General features: G+C 43.9%; 1 non-coding gene across 1 annotated transcript; it reads right to left on the reverse strand.

The window, feature by feature from the left end:
- Positions 1–13,898: 13,898 nt before the first annotated feature.
- On the reverse strand, positions 13,899–14,028 carry LOC115063923. Its single transcript, XR_003843789.1, has one exon. It is a non-coding gene; the product is annotated as a small nucleolar RNA SNORA17 (small nucleolar RNA).
- Positions 14,029–15,446: the final 1,418 nt, after the last annotated feature.

Here is a 15,446-nt window from a genome sequence, read left to right on the forward strand (position 1 = left end):
TTCTTCTTCTTCTTCTTCTCCTCCTCCTCCTCCTCCTCCTCTTCCTCTCTTTCTTCTTTTTGGTTTTTAGAGACAGGGTTTCTCTGTGTAACCCAGACTGTCCTGGAACTCACTGTAGACCAGGCTGGCCTCAAACTCAGCAATTTGCCTGCCTCTGCCTTCCAAGTGCTGGGATTAAAAGCATGGGCCACCACTGCCCAGCTTGACTGTCTCTCAATCTTACGATTTTCTCAAAGAATCAGCTCTTTTTTTCATTGATTCTTTGAGTGTTTTGTTTGTTGTTGTTTGTTCATTTGTTTCTGTTTTATTGATTTCAGCACTGAGTTCTAGCATTTCTTGCTGTCTACTCCTTTTGGCTGTTCTGTTACTTTTCTTCTTAATCTAGAGCATTCACATGTGGTGTTAAGTTGCTAATGTGAGATATCTCCAATTTTTTATGTAGGCACATAGTGCTATGACCTTGCCTTTTAGAACTGCCTTTATTGTGTTCCATAAGTTTAGTATGTTGTATTTTCATTTAATTCTAAGAACTTTTTAATTTCTTTTTTAATTTCTGTCTTAACCAACTTTTCATTCAATAGTAAGTTGTTTCTATGAGTTTGTAAGCTTTCTGTTGTTTCTGTTATTGTTGATATCCAGTTTTAATCTATGGTGGTTAGATAGGACTTTTGTAATTGTTGAGACTTGCTTTGTGTTCCAATATGTGGTCAATTTTGAAAAAGGTTCCATGAGCTGCTAAGAAACTATATTCTTTTGTGTTTCAGATAAATATTCTATAAATATCTGTTAGGTCCATTTGGTTTATAGTGTCATTTAGCTCCATCACGTCTCTGTTTAGATTTTTTCTAGATGATCTGTCTATTGTGAGAGTAGGGTATTGAAGTCTCTCACTATCATTGTGTGAGGGTCAATATGTGATTTTAGTTCTAGTGGGTGTTTCTTTTATGGTCTCAGGTTCCCTTGTGTTTGGTGCATAGATGTCTAGAATTGCAATCTTCTTTTGGTAGAGTTTTCCTTTGATAAGTATGTATTATTCTTCCTCATCTCTTCTGATTAGTTTGGGCTTGAAGTCTATTTTGTCAGATATTAAAATGGTTACACCCACTTAATTATTAGGTCCACTTACTTGGATAATCATTTCTACTCTTTCACCCCGAGGTGGTGGCAATCCTTGATGTTGATGCATGTTTCTTGGATACAATAGAAGGACGGATCCTGTTTCTGGATCTAATCTGTTAGTAAGGAATTGAGAGCATTGATGTCGGGAGTTACCCATGAACAGTTTGTTGATTTCCTGTTATTTTGTTGTTATGGTGTGGGTTTTCCCTTTCTTTGGATTTGCTGCTCAGATATTATTTATTCCTTGTGTTTTCTTTTATGTGGTTAGCCTCTTTGGGTTAATGTTTCTGTTCTAGTGCCTTTGGAGTATTATGTCGGAGACTCTTTATATGTCTAGAAACAAGCTCAAGTTGGATTATGCTCATTCTGCTTAAAACCTGTGTGCTGTGTCCACCCTGTGCTCTCTTCAGATGTCTTGCTACTCTAGCACTATCTTTTTTCCCCTCTTTTAAAATTTTTTATTAGATATTTTCTTTATTTACACTTCAAATGCTATCCCGAAAGTCCCCTATACCCTCCCCCTGCCCTGCTCCCCAATTCACCCACTCCCACTTCCTGGCCCTGGCATTACCCTGTACTGGGTGGGGCATATGATCTTCCCAAGACCAAGGGCCTCTCCCCCCACTGATGGCCGACTAGGCCATCCTCTGCTACACAGCTCTGGAGGGTACTGGTTAGTTCATATTGTTGATCCTCCTATAGGGTTGCAGACCCCTTTAGCTCCTTGGGTACTTTCTCTAGCTCCTTCTTTAGGGGCTCTGTGTTCCATCCAATAGATGACTGTGAGCATCCACTTCTGTATTTGCCAGGCACTGGCATAGCCTCACAAGAGATAGCTATATCAGGGTCCTGTCAGCAAAATCTTGCTGGCATATGCAATAGTGGTTGTATATGGGATGGATCCCCAGGTGGGGCAGTTTCTGGATGGTCCTTTCTCCCGTCTCAGCTCCGAATTTTGTCTCTGTAACTCCTTCCATGGGTATTTTGTTCCCCATTCTAAGAAGGAACAAAATATCCACACTTTGGTCTTCCTCCTTCTTGAGTTTCATGCTCTAGCACTATCTTTCTACTCTATTTTCTGGGTTTCTCTGCTCTCTCACTAGGCTCTGTCTCCTACTATCTCCACTGTTCTCTCCTGTTCTTCTACTTCCCTAGCCCTGGCCATGTCCAGTTTGCTTTCTTTACTATCTGCTTTGGTCCATTCTAGAAGCCTCTGGATATTGTCTCTCTATTATCTACAGTAACCCCACCCCACCAATGGAGCAGTCATGTTGGCCGTTTCTTTATTGCGCTTCTCACATATACTGTAGAGCTGGATTAGTAAAGAAATGCTGCTTAAATTTGGTTTTATCTTGAACTGTCTTTCTTTCTCTATTTATTGTGATTGCAAGTTTTGCTGGGTATAATTGTGTGTGCTGGCATCTTTGGTACCTTAGAGTTTGTTCATGCTCTCTGGCTTTTCGAATCTGCATTGAGAAGCCGGTGTTATTCTAATGGGTCTGCCTTTATGTATTACTTGGTCTTTTCCCTTGCAGCTTTTAATGTTCTTTCTTTGTTCTGTATGCTTAGTGTTTGATTATGTGTTGTGGGGAATTTCTTTCCAGGTTTTATCTATTTGATGCTTTGTATTCTGCTTGTATATTGATAGGAGCCTCCTTCTTTAGGTTTGGGGTATTTTCTTCTATAATTTTGCTGAAAATATTTCTTTCTGCCCTTGACCTGTATTTCTTCTCCTTCCTCTGTTCCTATTACTCATAGATCTGGTCTTTTTATAGTGTCGCAGATTTCCTGGATGTTTTGTGCTTGAATTTTTTAGCTTTAACTTTTCTTTGACCAAGGTTTCTATTTCTTCTATCTTGTCTCCAATACTTGAGATTCTCTCTTCCATCTCTTGGTGAAGCATGCCTCTGTAGTTCTTGTTTGAATTTCTAAGTTTTTCATTTTCAATTTTCCCCAGTTTAGGTTTTCTTCTTTGGTTCCATGTGGAAGCCTGTGTAAGAAAGCTATAACTTACTGTGAGCTATGAATAGGACAGAATCATTTTCCTGTAATGTGGCCTTATAAGCTATGATAAATTCATGAACTTAAAGTGAGGACATGAAGGGAAGTCTCTGGCATGTCTATATTATCTCTGTGTGAAAGGCAAAGGCTTGAAAGGAATATTCTTGACTCTTTTCACATGATCAAAGATGATAAGACACGACACCAGATGTATTCCCTTGTTGCACTTGTAAATGTCACCTCTGTTTTATTTACTTTAATAATACAAATGAAAACTGCTTTGTTTACACTACTCTCGAGCTTGAAAGCCTGAGGTCCCTTAGTTTCACACAAAGGTCTGTGGAATATCCTTCAGTTTTTGGATACTTCGCCTCACCAGCCACAGGCCAGGTTAATAATTCCATTTCCACTTTCATGTTGTAATCAGTTTTCTCCATCTCATTCCATGGCTTGTTGATGTTTTCATAGATTTCATCAATGGATTTATTCATATCTTCTTTAAGGTCCTTGATCATATTCATAATAGCTATCTTGAAGTCCTTGTCTTGCTTCATCTATATTGCGTTTCTCAGGGCCTACAGTTGTACAGTGGTTGGGTTCTAATGAGGACATATTGTCCTGTCAGTTACTGATTATGCTTGTACACTGTGTTTAGTAAGGCATCTGAACTTGGGTAACTGTAATTCCAGGCGGAGATATTTGGTCTTGTGTTGGTTGGGTGGGTGTTCGTTCTTTGGTTTCTGTTGCCCTTTCTGGTTCTTAGGAGAGTATGATGGCAGTGGGTTGCCTGGTAGGGAGTGCTTCTGAGATCTTGCCTGTTGTGGCCACTGGGGGTCCTGATAAAATGAGTTTCTGGGTATTGGGATCAGACTCTAAGGAATGGGGTTGGGCTAGAAGGGCTGTGAGGGTCCACAGGAGGGAGAGAAGCTGGATGTGCTACCAGGGTCTATAAAGCCCCGGAGATGGGGTCAAAGAGGAAGGAGAGGACACAACAGGTCATCTGTTACAAAGCTGGGGCGAGCCTGAGAGGTTAGAACTGGTGGGGAGGAGGGAGGGTAAAAGTCGCTGACCTGATTCCCTAAGCAGGAGGTTTCCCAGCAAATATCTATAAAGGCCGTGGCTGAGACAAAGGGACGAGGTGGTGGAAGAAGGCTGTGGGAGATCTGGGAGCTACTGGGAATGGGGTCAGAGAGGAAGGCGGCGAGGCTGCAGCAGGTGGGTTGCTACAGGCTGAGGATCAGACTGGAGACTGGAGCACTGGAATTGGAGGGGAGGAGGGAGAGTGAAGGAGTCAGGCGTTTTCATAGTGATACGTTTGTTTTCTAGTTTCACTTGCTTGGAATAACCTTTTAGACCTTTCACTCCAATGTAGCATCTCTGACTGTGAGGTGCATTTCTTGGAAGTAGCAAATGGATGGATTCAGTTTCTGGTTTATTAGTCACTGTGTTTTGGTGTGGGAGCACCGAGACCGTATTTTTGGAAGGTGTGTGTCAATGCCTGCGAGTTTACTGATTCTCTAGGACTTGGTGTTTTCTTACTCCATTTAAAAAAAAACTACTGTTCTATCATCATCTCTTCTGTCCTCTACTGTTTAGATGCATTTATCTTTTCTTTCAGTCTGAAGAATTCCTTCCAGTGTCTTGGAACAGTTGGCTTAGGGACCATGAATTCTATTAGTTTCTCTTTCTGTCTCTCAGTCTCTCTGTCTGTCTGTTTGTCTGTCTCTCTCCTCTCTCTATCTCTTTCTGTCTGTCTGTCTCTGCCCCCTCCCTCTCTCCCTCCCTCCCTCCTTCCCTTACCCCTCCCTCCCTCCCTCTCTTACCTTTCATCATTTTGCTGGTTAGTGAAAATCTGAGCAGCAGCGGTTGTCTTTGAGTACTTAAAATACATTACTCTAACCCTTCTGGACTTTCAACTTTTCTGTCACTATATCTGCCTTTATTCTGATGGCCTGCCTCTAATGTGACTTGATGTTTTCTCTTGAAGCCTTAATATACTTCATTTGTTTTTATATATTTAGTGTTTTAATCAATATACAACATGGAAATTTTTCTTCTAGTATTGAGTATTTGATATTCTAAATGTCTCTTATATCATAATGGGCCTAGATTGGGGAAGTTTCTGTGATTTAACTGAAAGTATTTTTCATGCCTTGGCATGATGCTCTTTCCCCTCATGATTCATGGAGTCGGTCATTTCATGTCCTGTGTTATCTCACAGGTTCTGTTTGTATATTTTCATTAATTCATCCTTGTCACTGACAGACTGTTCAAGTCCTTCTACCAAACTCTGATACCCTGAATCCCCAAGATCTCTTCCATTGTTGAGGCTTTGCACTACAATTTTTTGATTTCTTAATTTTTTTTCCCTGCTATTTCAGTAGAGTTTTCACCAATAGTTCCATCGCCTCACTGCAACCTGTTTTCATATCTTGTTTTGTTTTCCTTATTCTATTCAGATGTCTGTCTGTATCCCTTTGCAATTCATTCAGTTTGTGTGTGACCTGTTTGCTTTTTTGAAAATTTTTATAATTAGGAAACAAAATTCTTTGGAATTTCATCTAATTCACTAACTCTCATTAGGGATCATTAATACAAGATTAATAATTTTTGAAGGAAATATATTGTTCCTCTTTTCATGTTTCTTATACTTTTGCTTTAGGACTTGAGCATCTGGAGTTGGGTTGTTGATTTAACTTTTTAAAGCTTAAGTCACTTTTTATGGTGGTTAGAATAAAAGTAGCCTCCCTAAGCCCATAGAGAATGGCAGTGCTAGGAGGTGTGGCCTTGTTGGAGTAGGTGTGGCCTTGTTGGAGGAAGTATGTCACTAGAGGGTGGGCTTTGAGGTCTCAGAAGCTCAAGCCCAGCCAGTGTATTATTGTCACTTCCTGCTACCTGTGGATCCAGATGTAGAATGAACTGTCAGCTATCTCTGCAGCACCATGTCTGCCTGCATGCTGCCATGCTTCCCACTGTGAAGATAATGAACTAAATCTCTGAAACTGTAAGCCAGCCCCAATTAAATGTTTTCCTTTATAAGTGTTGCCGTGGTCATGGTGTCTCTCCATAGCTATAAAACTCTAAGACACCTTTATTCTTCCAGAGGAAGAGATTACAGTGTTTAAGAGAGACTAATTATAGTAGGATGTTTTCCCTCTGTTACAGGGTGTTCAGAGCCCTAGACTCCATTCTCTGTACTCTATAGAATAGGGTACTGCCTGCAACCATAAGTTCCACCAAAAGCAGACCCACTATGAAAAATACAGTAGTTATCAAATAAGAAACAGTCATACTGTGTGTGTCCAGTATGTTAAGAAGAAAAGGGACACTAGGCATTATTAGTTACTGTTGGTATGATCAGAGAGAAAAGGGAGAGCAGACTAAGGGTAGTGATTGTTATTGGATTGGTAGGTAGCAGGTGGGAGGAAGACTCAAGGAAGACTGGAGAGAGAGGAGGAAGGGAGGGAGGGAGGGAGGGAGGGAGAGAGAGAGAGAGAGAGAGAGAGAGAGAGAGAGAGAGAGAGAGAGAGGATCAGATAACACTCTCAGTTCTTTGCAGGTTGACATGAGACTCCATTCCAGTCTATGGTTTTGTTCTGGAAAGGAAGATGAAAAGAAGCAGAGTAAAGAAAGAGACAAGAGGCATACAGGATCAAGAAGAGAGCAGGACAGAGCTGCCCTGACAAACCGTGGTAGGGCATTAAGAGTACAACAAGTACACGTGAGCAGAAGAAAGCCAGATAGCAGTAAGGTGCATGGTGCTGTCTGGCCTGATTGCCGGATTCATCATTCTCTCAGTGTTCTGCTCTCACCCCTGGTCTTCCTTGGAGGGAGAGATATGGTTACAGATGCTCGCCCAGTCGGTAGATGCTTCACAAGTGGAATCTTAGATGCTGGGTCACACCTCTGGGGAGTCCTCAAGGGTCAGGTTTCAAGTGCTGGCTCTGCTCCCGGTCAGTCCTTCCTGCTGTACAGAGTGCTTTTTGGAACTCTCCTCTTCCCCACCTTTTACAAAGTGTTTCTGGCCGAGGGTGGAGAAATGGAAGAAACACTTTCTTTTCCTTTTGGAGAGCAGAGGAAAGACCCTTTTTTTCCATTGGTCTCCTAGTGGCTTAAATTCTGACTTGGTGATTCGAAGGCCCAGAGCTGTAGTGGAGCACAGAATGCCTGCTCAATCTTGGAAGGGGTGTCAGTCACCCCGAAGCAAGAGTTGGCAGTACCCTGCCCAAACCCTGGGACAAGGGGTAGAGTCAGGCCTCCTGGGGGAGGTGGCAGAAGAAGCTGGTTTTTTTTGGTCAGGATTTCTTCCAAAATCATGTGTGAGAGGACCAGGGAGGGGCAGTGGATGTCACTGATTTGCACTGGGGACTTCCACAGGCCCTGACATTGTTTCCAGGGAACTTTGTGTTGAATGATCTGTTCATTACTGGCTAGGGAGTGTCCCAGCTAAAGGGTTTGGTCTGCTAAGAGTGGGGCAAGCTACAATGGGTAAGCCCTTTAGGGTTCATTTGCCAAGGTAAGGTAGTTTGTGGAGTATCTCCAGTCAGGTTACCAGCTCCTCACCCCCAGCCTGGCCTATCTCAGGAAGGCCTGGGCTTCACCTGCCCTTGTTCTCTGAGTCCACTGCACCCAGGGTCTAGTCAGTCTTTGAAGGCCCACTTCCTTAGCTTAGCCCCACTTCCTGTTCACTTCCTGCTTCCCGACTGCCAGCTGCCTCTTGCTCTTGTTGCCATGCCCTCTCCACCATGATGGACAGAATTTTCTCAAACTGTAAGCTGGAATAACCCACTTCTTCCTTAAAGTGTCTCTCATCAGGCACTTTGTCACAACAGTGAGAAAACTAAGTAATACCTCTCTCTCACTTCCACATACTTTCTCACATGCTTCTTCATTACTGCTGGGTGATTCTTCGGCTTTCATGTTCTATGTATATATGTGCATGTGTGTATGTATATGCACATTACATATATGTACACAAAATTAAGTCAATAGCCTGCACATGAGAGAAATCATACAACATTTTATCTTTCTTTCCCTGTTACCACCCCTCTACTTTTACATCCAATACATACACACACACTTCTAGATTCCGTATATAGAGAAAATGTAATACTTTTCTCCTGAGAGTGGCTTATTTGACTTAATATGGTGATCTCCAGTTCCATCCATTTCCTAGAAAATGATATAATTTCTCCTTTCTGTGACATTTTCATCATGCATTTGTGATAGCTATTCTTGGATGTCAATTTGACTACATCTGGAATGAAGTACAGTTCAGAAATGGAGGGAGTACCTGTGAGAGATTTTTGGGGGGATAGGGGGGCTTGGTTTGAAGTGGCTACATCCATTTCTAGTCTGAACCTTTGAGGTAGTAGGAAGGCACAAACCTTTGTCTTGATCTTGAGGCGGGAAGACACAGCGTTAATCTGGGCCACACCTTCTGCTGGAAGCCTATAGAAGGATCTGGGAGAAGGAAGCTTCTGCTCTTTGCTCGCTTACTCTTGCCTTGCTAGAAAGCCTATCACTTCACTGGTATTGGAGCCTTCTTCTTCAGATCACCGTGTCTACTGAGGACAAGATGAGACATCCAGCCTTGTAGACTGAGTAGCTTTTGGATTCCTGGGCTTTCTCTTCATAACCAGCCATTGTTGGATTAGCTGGACTACAGCCTGTATGTAAGTTATTCTAATAAAACATCCACATATGTGTATATATGCCGCATATATAGTTACATGGCATAATCATGTGATTCTAATGAAGGGACTTGGCCTAAGTGCAAATTGTTTGAGTACAATGGAGAAACGTAAAACATTATTATACATATATGTATAAAACATAATATTATTTGCTAACCATGTGATACTTAAATACAGGGTAGGGGCTGGAGAGATGTCTCAGCAGTTAAGAGCACCCTGGTTCAGTTCTCAGACCCAAAATGACAGATTGCCACAATTTGTAACTTCAGTTCCAGTAGATCCAGTACCTTCTTCTGGCTTCTGTGGGTACACAAATGGTGCATAGACATACATGCAGGCAAAACATTCATAAACATAAAATAATTAGGTTTTTAAAAAAAGATTTATTGATTTTATGTATGTGAGTACATTTCAGACATACCAGAGGAGGACATCAGATCTCATTACAGTTGGTGGGAATTGAACTCAGGACCTCTGGAAGAGAAGTCAGCGCTCTTAGCTGCTGAGTCATCTCTCCAAAACCTCCACCCCTCCTTTTTTTCTTCTTTTTTAAAGTTCTTTTTTTATGCTGCTTTTTAAAAAATTATTTTATGTATATGAGTTCACTGTCACTCTCTTCATATGCATTGGAAGAAGAAGAGGGCATCGGATCCCATTACAGATGTTGTGAGCCACCATGTGGTTGCTGGGAATTGAACTCAGGTCCTCTGGAAGAGCAGATGGTGCTTTTAACTGCTGAGCCATCTCTCCAGCCCCCAAATAAACTGTTTGTTTGTTTATTTGTTTTGATTTTTTAAAAAAATAAAGATAGCCTGGTGGGGAAGCACAGATAAAATCATCTCAGATGTTTTTGAGCAGGCACATTTGTCTTACTGTGCAAGCCTCTGTAGACAGCTCTTTGTTTCAGCCTCTGCTTTACTAGAAAAAGGCACAGAACAAATGCTCCCCCTCCTTCCTCTCTTGTTTTTACAAGTTCCCCAAGCTCCTAAAATCCTGGACCCTCCTGTTTCTTGCAATGTCTTCTTCCTCCTATAGGAGTTCCTTACTGTCCACACCTCATAACCAGGATTGTAATTTTTGGTTTTGTTTGTTTGTGTTTGTGTTTTGTTTCTTTGAGATAGGGTTTCTCTGTGTAGCCCTGGCTGTCCTGGAGCTTGTTCTGTAGACCAGGCTGGCCTCGAACTCAGAAATCCATCTATGTCTGCCTCCCAAGTGCTGGGATCAAAGGCCTCTGCCACCACTTGCTGGCTGGACACATGAATTTTTACAGATCTAAGGTATTGTTATTTGGGGGTCTCTGCTTGTTGATGTACACAGTCCAGCCTCTCTTCACATACACTATTGCTGCTTCCCCCCCAACCATCAGCACACTGGGAATTCCAGAGAGTAAGCTTCTCTGCTGCGTTACCCAGGGAAGGATAACTAGAATCGTCACAGCCATTATGGATCCTCATTTCATATGTTTCTTATCCCATTCGGTACATATTCCTCTGAATCCTGATGTGGAACAAACAACAAACAAACAAACAAACAAACTAGAAACTCTTTGAGGCAATGATTTGAACATCGGAGCTGTGACTGCTACATGCTTGGTGGCATTCCTTAAGAGTCTCCTATTATTCAAGTCTTGGGTCTGAATGTTAATTTGTTTTTAGTCAGTCTTAGATGTATCCTCACTGGCCTCAAACTGGACTTTCCTGCAGGGGTTATGTTTCATTCAGCTTCTGGTTTTAAAGTCCTGTTTTGATCAGCTGAGTTCACATTTTAGTTCAGTACTGCCTTTTCCCACATAACAACTCACTCTTCCAGACTCAGATTAAGTGCTGTCTACTCTAGGAACCGTATCTTGGATATCCAGGTGTGGAAATGACCCATCTGAGAGCTCTCAGAGCTAGCTGTCCCTACCTGCACCTCAGTACTGAGTGTTAGGGTAGGGTGCAGAACTGCTCTGGGGTGTCTTTACACAGGCCTACCCAGGTAAGCAACTTTTAGAAGACTTCATTCTAGGAAAAGCAGAGCTACCAGGAACAGATCCCAGCTTTGCCCTCGGGTGGCTCAGTGGGTGAAGTGTGGAAGGCGCTGCTTTCACCCTCTTCCCGTTTTTTATTCCTTGGCTCTCATAACACTATTTAAGAAACAAAGCTTCCTTTTTATATACAGAAAAACAATCAGCATTAATTACAGAGATTTAAAGAATGTTGAAAATTAGGGGTGGGGGGCATAGCAGATTAGTCTCTGGAAAATAAGTGAAATGAGGCCTATGATACACTGTCTCCCACTCTGTGATGGTGAACGTGAGTTGTCGGCATGGCAGTTGAACCAGTTGGGAGACACGTCTGTGAAGGATTCTCCTGACTGCCCAAGTGAGGTGGGAAGACCTGCCCACTGTGGATAGCACTGTTTCGTGGCTGAGATTCCAGGGTGTGTAAGTGATGAAAGGGGGTGGGACCACAGGAGGCATCCCTTGCTCTCTGCTCCCCGATTGTGGGCGGGACCTTCCCAGCTGCTCTAAGCTCCTCCCAGCTTAGTTTCCCTGCTATGATGGAATATTTATGGAACTGCGAGGCAGAATAAACATTTTTTTTTATCTCTTAGCTTAATTTTGTTCAGGATATTTTATCACAGCAACAGTCTATTCATTGTATGAATTTTAATTTAATTCAGTTGTGATCAAGTGATAAACACATTTTACACACATGGGTAAATTAGTCAACGCATTAAAGAAAGGACCTGCAGACATGAGATGGAGTAAAGGAGAAATAAGTAACTTTTGGAATCCCAAACTAAGAGTATTTAAGTTTTATTTTAGTATATATTCACAAAATCATATTTTCATGCACACATTCACACAAACACACATACACATAACACACAATCTCCTCCTGTGTGTCTTCAGAGACCAGAGTTACACAATGAAATCATTTATACCATTTGTCTTAAATTTAATCATAATAAGAAAGCCACTATAATTTAGTTGACAAAAATATATTTTATTTTTTAACTACTCATTGGTTCTTTGTGAATCTCACATTGGTTCTTTGTGAATCTTACATCCTGCACCCCAGTCTCACTCATGTGTCCACCTTCTACCCTTTCAATTTCTCTCCTCCCAGCAGCAAAAAAAAAAATCTCATTTTGGAAGCTGTAATGTGTCACAGTGTGTCCCACAGTATATCCTTTTGTCCACACTTCTTTGCTTGCAAATGTTCATTGCAATGACTTGTTGGTCTGGTACTCAGCCTGTGGCTTCTGCTACTCTATCAACACTGGGTCCTCACTGGGTTGCCTCTTGGATATCCTGTTGTTGCCCTGTGTCATAGAGATTCTGTGGTTTTGGACCTGTAGGACCAACCCGTTCATGCACTCCAGCAGTTCATCACTGGGGAAAATGTTGGGTTGGGTCAATTCAAATCCCTGGATTTGGGCTTGAGAGGTATCTGAGCTTGTCAGCCCACCAGCTCTCCCATTCTTATGCCCGCCCTCAGACTGGCTCACTGGCAACCTCCAAGACCAGGGCCAGCTCTACCCTGCTGCCCAGGTAAGGTGCAGGGTCCCTTCTCCCAAATGTAGCAGCTGGTGAAGGACATGGCCAGTTTTCCCATTCTCATGACCCCAGGACCAGCTCTCCTTCCTGCCATGGGTGACAAGGGACAAGGAAGAGGACAAGGGCATCTCCCCTTGTCCTCACCGTTGTACAGCAGCCGAGACCTACACTCATACCTTTGGGGCTGGCTCACCCACCCCCCCCACCCCCCACTATCAGGGGCAGCCCTACTATCCTACACAGATGAGGTGCAGAGCCTGCTCTCATGACTGTTGCAGCAGGTGTGGGGCACGACCAGCCCTCCTGCCCTCAGGACACAGTCGGAACCAGCTCTCTTGCCTGCCAAAAGTGTTAAGGGCAAAGGGGAGGGGGAGGGGATCTCTCTCTTGTCAATGCCACCACACAGCAGAGGAGAGGCAGGGCTGTTTCTCAGACCTCAGGGCCAGTTCGCCTGCAACCCCCACATCTGTTATGCGGCCCAGGCAAGGTGCAGAGACGACTCTGAGTGCTGCAGTAGGTAAGGGGCAGAGACAGCTCTCCTGCCTGCCTAAGGTGGCAAGAGGTTGGGGCATCTCTCTCTCTTACCCACGTCACTGCGTGGCAGCTCTTCCACAGTCACACCATTGGGACTGGCTTGCCTCTGCCTCTGCCTCTGCTGCGAGGGTCAGCTCTACTGTGCTGCCCACGTGAGGTGCAGGGCCCACTCTCCCAAGTGCTGCAGCTGGTGAGGGGCCGGGGCAGTTCTCCTGCTCTCGTGATCCCAGGGCCATGTCTCCCATGATGCCTATGTGAGGGGTGGGGTGAGTTCTGCACAGCTCTCAGACATCAGCATGTCCCTGGGCAGCAGACCAGGAACATCTGCCTGGCCTTTGGTGGTAACAGACCTCTGCTGCTGCAGGGCCATGGACCCAGACACGGCCTCTGGTGGCAATACAGGCCAGGACCCCACCATGGTCCCAGGTGGCATCACCAGCTACTCACATCAGGCTGTTCCTTACTACCCTCAAGTCTCCAGTTCTGCCTTTCTTCCTTGTGCCCACATCCTTCTGCTTCTCTTTCTCTTCCATTTCTCTTCACACTAACTGGTTCCCCTTAGTGGCACCCAGGATCTCTAAGCGTCTGGGGTTGTCTCATGAATGGTCTCTGGAGTGCTATGCCCTGCTAGTACACTATGGCACAGGGCAGAGGTCATCTTGAGCATGGCCCCACCCCTACCCCCCAGGGCTATAAAGTACCTGAATGATGGTCCTCTCAGGCTAGCTTCCTGTCTGGGCCCCTGGCACCAATCTGGTAGTTGTGTCTGGCTTGTTCCTTGACAGGTGGCCTGAGTGGTCCCATGTGAGAACCGTCTGTCTCTGGCTTACTTCTGCCTGGAGTTCAAGGTCCTAGGTGGGGTTCTTCTAGTCTCCTGCTAGCTTCCCACTCTGGGAGCTAATATGGACCTGCGTGTACCAAACTCCTGGTAGTCTCAGGCTAGGTCCCTGTCTGAGTCCCCTGGCTCTGACTGGGAGTGGTCTGTGGCTCCCTTTTTTTCAGGGAATGTAGGCTACTAGTCATTCATACGTTCACAGGTCAGAGCACTGAGCAGAGACATGGCTCTGTCCTCTCTGCCACCTACTGACACACATGTGACACAGCAGCCACACCTGCAAGTCTTTAGGGGGCAGGATGCACTTTATTTTTAAGTGAAATTGTGTGTGTATATACAACTGTGCGCTAACACCCCTTGGAAGTGAGAAGGTGTTGTATTCCCCCTGGAACTGGAGTTATAGGTGGTTGTGAACAGCCTGGCTTGGGATGGTAGGTTTTAAGTAAAAGTTTTGATGGTATGAATTTTCCTCCTAATGGTTTATGCGTCTCATTTGATTTAAAACAAAACAAAACAAAACAAAAACAAAAACCGAGTCAAAAGCAGGAGCAGTAGCTCACGTCTGTAATCCCCACATTCTGTGGTGCTGAGAAAGGAACGAATGAGCTTGAGTCCAGCCAGGGTTACATATTGAGTTCCTGGCCAGCATAGAGTTCGACAAATAGACAAAAGAAGCAACAACAACAAACAGGAAAGATGTGGGTGATACAGATGATACTAATCCTACTTAGCCATCACCGTGCTCCTTTGATTGACAAAGCAAGACAGGGAGGAGTAAGAATCTTTAGATAAACAATCGCTGCAGTACATTGACCTGACTGGACTTGCTATTCTCATCAGAAGTGGAGTAGGCTGTGTTTTATCTGGGGTTTCATCAACTTGGAAAAAACATTATTTGTAAACCATGTTTCTTGGTCTTTGAAGGGCGGTGGAAGGGGGAGCAGAAAACAAATGAAATATGAAATAAGACAATCTTGAGAAATACTAGGTAGGCTTTTGATCTCGGGCTGGCAAGGCTATTTAATACTACAGTGTTCAATTGCTTCTTTCCGTTTTGAGTACAGTTTAAGGAAAGAAAGATTTTTAATTTTGCCTTTTCTCTTTATTGGCTGGAACTTGGCTCGGAGTAATTTATTCCAGGATGAGGCTGTACATGGAGAGCATGTGCTTGATCCCTTTCATTTCTGATACTTGACTGAACAGGGCAACCGTCAGACCGGGCACACAGTCTTGGGAACAAGTGCCTGTACCCGTTACTTTTCTCACTGCTGAGACAAAGCACCTGACTTAAGGAAGGGTTTTTTGGCTTACAGTTTGAGGGGACAAGTTCCATCACAGCAGTCAGGGTGAGAAGCTGGGTGAGCGTACTGCATCGAAGCACAGGACGATGGTTGCTCGTGTTTGCTTAGCTTTCTCTCTCTTTTTTTTTTTTTTATGGATCCTGGCTTCCCAGCCTTCAGAATGGTGCCACCCACATTTAGGGTGGGTCTTTGCATCACAGTTAACTAAGTCTGGGTAATCCTTTACAGATATGCCCAGACTCTTGTTTCTAGATCTTGTCAAATTGACAGTCAAGAACACCCATCAGGGGCTGGTGAGATGGCTCAGTGGGCAAGAGCACCCAAGTGCTCTTCCAAAGGTCCGGAGTTCAAATCCCAGCAACCACATGGTGGCTCACAACCATCCTTAACAAGATCTGACTCCCTCTTCTGGTGTG

The sequence above is a fragment of the Mus pahari genome, chromosome 4, assembly GCF_900095145.1.
Source record: "Mus pahari chromosome 4, PAHARI_EIJ_v1.1, whole genome shotgun sequence".
In the NCBI taxonomy this organism is placed as follows: Eukaryota; Metazoa; Chordata; class Mammalia; order Rodentia; family Muridae; genus Mus; species Mus pahari.